At 38.6% G+C, this 6939-nt stretch overlaps 1 protein-coding gene across 1 annotated transcript in view; it reads right to left on the bottom strand.

The window, feature by feature from the left end:
* Nucleotides 1-2344, bottom strand: part of LOC142741992 (P2Y purinoceptor 2-like) — a 46288-nt gene extending 43944 nt beyond the window's left edge. The window contains exon 1 of the mRNA XM_075851329.1: nt 2129-2344. The gene's annotated coding sequence lies outside the window, so the exon portion shown is untranslated. The remainder of the gene's footprint in view (nt 1-2128) is intronic.
* Between the last annotated feature and the right edge of the window lie 4595 nt (nt 2345-6939).

Raw genomic sequence — 6939 nt, 5'->3', positions numbered from 1 at the left:
TATGACATCACAGTGACATCACACTTCAGGTCAAGTAATCAATCAATCAATCAATCAATCAATCAATCAATCAATCAATCAATCAATTGACTGTCTGATCATTAATAGCTTCCTAAAAACTCTGATGGGGCCCACAACTTGGTCCCATCACCTGAAGGGCTTGATTAATATCTGTGGTGGACAAAAAACTAAACATATGAGGTGGTCTCCCCTATTTGAAGGCAAAGAAAAAGTAAAAACGACCATACAGAGCACAATAAGATTACTACACAATGCCCATGTAATAATACTACACAGTGCGAAAATAATAGCCCTATATAAAATCCATGCAATACTCCAATATAGTGCATAAATAATACCCCTATATTATGCCCATGTAATACTGCCATACTGTACATAATTATCACCCCTATACAATGCCCATGTAATACTGCCATACTGTACATAATTATTACCCCTATTCAATGCCCATTTAATACTGTGATACTGTACATAATTACCCCTATACATTGCCCATGTAATACTGCCACACTGTATATAATTATTACCCCTATTCATTGCCCATGTAATACTGCCATAGTATACATAATTATCACCCCTATACAATGCCCATGTAATACTGCCATACTGTACATAATTATTACCCCTATTCAATGCCCATTTAATACTGTGATACTGTACATAATTACCCCTATACATTGCCCATGTAATACTGCCACACTGTATATAATTATTACCCCTATTCAATGCCCATGTAATACTGCCATACTGTACATAATTATTACCCCCTATACAATGCCCATGTAATACTGTGATACTGTACATAATTACCCCTATACATTGCCCATGTAATACTGCCATACTGTACATAATTATTACCCCTATACAATGCCCATGTAATTCTGCCATACTGTACATAATTATTACCCCCTATACAATGCCCATGTAATACTGCCATACTGTACATAATTACCCCTATACAATGCCCATGTAATACTGCCATACTGTACATAATTACCCCTATACATTGCCCATGTAATACTGCCATACTGTACATAATTATTACCCCTATACAATGCCCATGTAATTCTGCCATACTGTATATAACTATTACCCCTATTCAATGCCCATGTAATACTGCCATCCAGTGCATAATACTGTCATAGATTGAGCTCATAACATTATCATACAGTCCCTATATATAAATGCTATATACTGCCCATATATAATACCTAATAATATCTTAGATGGAACCAAGTTAGAGCCTATTGAAGGTGGGGAAGGGGGAATATAGGTCCTAAAATGGTGCAAACCTTAGGGCAGATGCCCTTTTTGCCCATGCTATAATCCAGCCCCAGTCCTCTGTGAAAAGTTAAAGGGGGCCCCCAAAGCTGCCAGCCCGGTGTGCCCCTTAAGCCCTTTCTCATTATTATTGTAGATTGTAAGCTTATGAGCACAATGTCTCCGGAATGTGACGACTCAGGGGGACCTCTGATCCGATACAATGTAAATAAAGACACACATACAGATATACACTCCGCAAACAGCGAAATCCTCTGAACCCGCAGCGGAAGAGCTACAACGTGTCCTGGGAAACCAACTCTCCAACACATAGGAAAAGGTTGTAATCAGCGGTGGAACTACAAGTCTCAGCAAGCCGTGCCAGGCAGATGTAGCAGGTTGGAAACTCACATTTCTCCAGTTCTTGTAAGAATTGCGGTTTCCTCTCAAAATTGGATACATGGCGCAAATTTGCCTCAACTTGGTATAAAAAAAAGTCTCACATTTCATAGAAAATGTCTCACAATTCCGTCAATTCAAAATGATTGTTAAACTGCAATACAATAAAAGTCGCAGTATGGCGCAAGTGGCGATTAGCATTACCGACCCTCATATATACGTGCGCCCTATTATTGTGCTTGCAACGTGCACTGCTTTGATCCTCAAAATTAACACCGAGTTTCCTCATAGAGGTAGAACATGATGGGACTTGTAGTCCCACCACACATACACACCTAAAACTCACTGTTTTCTGAAAGGAGGTGGAAAAAAAACAAAACATGTCATAACAAGAACCCCCCACACCCAACGTTAGAGACCCTGGCATATACACAGGGCACAGACTTACCCAAGTAAAATCCAGCCAGGGTTGTGGACTCTGTTCACACTTCAGTAGACTACATGTCTTCTCAGGGAAGTATGACTGAGCCCTGGATACAAAGTCAAGAGGAGAAGCATGGACTGACTCCTCACCACTGGCCCAGCCTCGTCCCCCTCCTCTCCCCAGAGCGGAATACTTAGTAAAAGGCTGTGGGTGGGAGGAAGAGAAGCTGGGAGTGACTGGGTGAGACTCACTAATCACCAGCCATGCAATAAACATACACAGCACTGAGCACACTGGCACCAGACACACAACTGCAGATAGGGGGCGAAGGACAAACTATGGACAATCAAAGCTGCAAGCCGGGGTCACTCACAAGAACTAATAAGATTTAAAAATGAGACAACAACAATAGGATTTATTTGTGTAATGTATTTCAATTGTTACAGTTTAAGCATTTTATTATAAGCATGACTGGTGCAGTAATCATTTCTGAATTATAAAGTAATGGCAATAAAAGATATAGATTTTGCTAAAACTAATTTTATTCTAATTTCTAATTTCATATAACTACTATAATGCTGCCTCTATCTACAAGATAATATCAACTATAATAATGCCCTTATATACAAGAATATACAGTAATTACTATAATACTGGCCCTATATACACACACACACACGAATATAACTACTATAATACTGCCCCTATATACAAGAATATAACTACTATAATACTGCTCCTATATACAAGAATATAACTACTATAATACTGCCCCTATATACAAGAATATAACTACTATAATACTGCCTCCTATATACAAGAATATAACTACTATTATACTGCCCCTATATACAAGAATATAACTACTATAATACTGCTCCTATATACAAGAATATAACTACTATAATACTGCCTCCTATATACAAGAATATAACTACTATAATACTGCCTCCTATATACAAGAATATAACTACTATTATACTGCCCCTATATACAAGAATATAACTACTATAATACTGCCCCTAAATACAAGAATATAACTACTATAATATTTGCCCCTATATACAAGAATATAACTACTATAATACTGCCTCATATATACAAGAATATAACTACTATAATACTGCCCCCTATATACAAGAATATAACTACTCTAATACTGCTCCTATATACAAGAATATAACTACTATAATACTGCCCCCTATATACAAGAATATAACTACTCTAATACTGCTCCTATATACAGGAATATAACTACTATAATACTGCTCCTATATACAAGAATATAACTACTATAATACTGCCCCTATATACAAGAATATAACTACTATAATACTGCCCCCTATATACAAGAATATAACTACTATATTACTGCCTCCTATATACAAGAATATAACTACTATAATACTGCTCCTATATACAAGAATATAACTACTATAATACTGCCCCCTATATACAAGAATATAACTACTATAATACTGCTCCTATATACAAGAATATAACTACTATAATACTGCCCCCTATATACAAGAATATAACTACTATAATACTGCCCCCTATATACAAGAATATTACTACTATAATACTGCCTCTATATACAAGAATATTACTACTATAATACTGCCCCTATATACAAGAATATAACTACTATAATACTGCCTCCTACATACAAGAATATAACTACTATAATACTCCCCCTATATACAAGAACATAACTACTATAATACTGCCCACTATGTACAAGAATATAAATACTATAATACTGCCCCTATATACAAGAATATAACTACTATAATACTCCCCCTATATACAAGAACATAACTACTATTATACTGCCCACTATGTACAAGAATATAACTACTATAATACTGCTCCTATATACAAGCATATAACTACTATAATACTGCCCCCTATATACAAGTATATAACTACTATAATACTGCCCCTATATACAAGAATATAACTACTATAATACTGCCCTCTATATACAAGAATATAACTGCTATAATACTGCTCCTATATACAAGAATATAACTACTACAATACTGCCCCCTATATACAATAATATAACTACTATAATACTGCCCCCTATATACAAGAATATAACTACTATAATACTGCCTCCTATATACAAGAATATAACTACTATAATACTGCCTCTATATACAAGAATATTACTACTATAATACTGCCTCTATATACAAGAATATAACTACTATAATACTGCCACTATATACAAGAATATAACTACTATAATACTGTCCCTATATACAAGAATATAACTACTATAATACTGCCCACTATGTACAAGAATATAACTACTATAATACTGCTCCTATATACAAGAATATAACTACTATAATACTGTTCCTATATACAAGAATATAACTACTATAATACTGCCTCCTATATACAAGAATATAACTACTATAATACTGCTCCTATATATAAGACTATAACTACTATAATACTGCCCCTATATACAAGAATATAACTACTATAATACTGCCTCCTATATACAAGAATATAACTACTATAATACTGCCCCTGTGTACAAGAGTATAACTACTATAATACTGCCCCCTATATACAAGAATATAACTACTATAATACTGCCCCCTATATACAAGAATATAACTACTATAATACTGCTCCTATATACAAGAATATAACTACTATAATACTGCCCCCTATATACAAGAATATAACTACTATAATACTGCCTCCTATATACAAGAATATAACTACTATAATACTGATCCTATATACAAGAATATAACTACTATAATACTGCCCCCTATATACAAGAATATAACTACTATAATACTGCCCCCTATATACAAGAATATAACTACTATAATACTGCCTCCTATATACAAGAATATAACTACTATAATACTGCCCCCTATATACAAGAATAGAACTACTATAATACTGCCTCCTATATACAAGAATATAACTACTATAATACTGTTCCTATATACAAGAATATAACTACTATAATACTGCCCCCTATATACAGGAATATAACTACTATAATACTGCTCCTATATACAAGAATATAACTACTATAATACTGCCCCCTATATACAAGAATATAACTACTATAATACTGCTCCTATATACAAGAATATAACTACTATAATACTGACCCTATATACAAGAATAGAACTACTATAATACTGCCTCCTATATACAAGAATATAACTACTATAATACTGCTCCTATATACAAGAATATAACTACTATAATACTGCCCCCTATATACAAGAATATAACTACTATAATACTGCCCCCTATATACAAGAATATAACTGTAAAGGATCTGCCAGGCACTACGTCTGGGTATACTCCCAGGATTAATCAGTCGACACCTGAGGCCAGAGCTCTGAGACTGACACCTGCTCCCACCAATCAGGGTGGCAGGCTCAGGAGTGGGAGAGCCTATCGCGGCCTGGTCAGTCAGAGTTAGCTCCGCCCCCTGTCCATTTATACCTGCCGTTTTCTCTTCCTCCTTGCTTGTTATTCTTCTTGGATTCCTGGCCCCACTGCTGCCTTGCTCCAGCCTGCTTCTGCCGTGCTTCTGCCTTGCTTCAGTTCCGTTTATCCTGCGTTGCTCTGCCCCTGGCTTGCTTCTGCTCCGTGCTCCCGTTTGTATACTCCACTACTTCCTGATCCTGACTGGCTCATTCACCGCTCCGTTTCCTCGCGGCGTTCCGTGGGCTACTGTATTCCCTTGCGTGTTCCCTGTTTGTACTCCCTTGCACTTAGACAGCGTAGGGACCGCCGCCAAGTTGTACCCCGTCGCCTAGGGCGGGTCGTTGCAAGTAGGCAGGGACAGGGCGGTGGGTAGATTAGGGCTCACTTGTTCCCTTCACCTCCTTCCTGCCGTTACATAATAACAAGCCGTTACCTAGTCTACCATTTCTTCTACGCTGACGCTATAATGGACCCCCTTGAGACCCTGACCCAGCAGATACAGGGCCTCTCCCTACAGGTCAAGGCCCTGGCTCAGAGGGTCAATCAGTCTGACGCTGCCTTTGTAGTACCCCTCACCTCACCTTTAGAACCCAACCTTAGTTACCTGACCGGTTCTCAGGGGACCGTAAGACTTTTCTCTCCTTCCGGGAGAGTTGCAGACTTTATTTCCGCCTAAGACCTCACTCCTCAGGTTCCGAGAACCAGCGGGTGGGTATCATTATATCCCGACTCCAGGAAGGGCCCCAAGAGTGGGCCTTCTCCTTGGCTCCTGACGCCCCTGAACTTTCCTCCGTTGATCGGTTTTTCTCTGCCCTCGATCTCATTTACGACGAGACTGACAGGACTGCCTTAGCCGAGAGTCAGCTGGTGACCTTACGTCAGGGTAGGAGACCTGTTGAGGAATACTGTGCTGATTTTAGAAAGTGGTGCGTAGCTTCTCGGTGGAACGACCCGGCCCTAAAGTGCCAGTTTAGGTTAGGATTATCTGATACCCTGGGACAAGACGGCCCCCACTCCCACCTCGGACGCGTCAACCTCCACAATAAATGGCTCCCTTTGGTTGGGCTGAACCAGCACGGGGGCCGAGATAAAGCACTTCTTGAGGGTCTCAAAAGCCTGGACGGCCTCAGGGGGCCAATGGAGGACATCAGCACCCTTGCGAGTGAGGTCCGTAAGAGGCTTAGCGACGACCGAGAAGTTTGCAATAAATCTCCTGTAATAGTTAGCGAACCCCAAAAAACACTGTAGCGCCTTCAGGGAGGCAGTTTGGACCCATTCCGCCACAGCCTGAACCTTGGCAGGGTCCATGCGGAATTCATGAGGAGTGAGGATTTGACCTAAAAATGGTATTTCCT

Source organism: Rhinoderma darwinii, chromosome 2, assembly GCF_050947455.1.
Source record: "Rhinoderma darwinii isolate aRhiDar2 chromosome 2, aRhiDar2.hap1, whole genome shotgun sequence".
Taxonomy (NCBI): domain Eukaryota; kingdom Metazoa; phylum Chordata; class Amphibia; order Anura; family Rhinodermatidae; genus Rhinoderma; species Rhinoderma darwinii.
The sequence above is the reverse complement of the archived record's forward strand: the minus strand, read 5'-3'. Positions and strand labels throughout refer to the sequence as shown.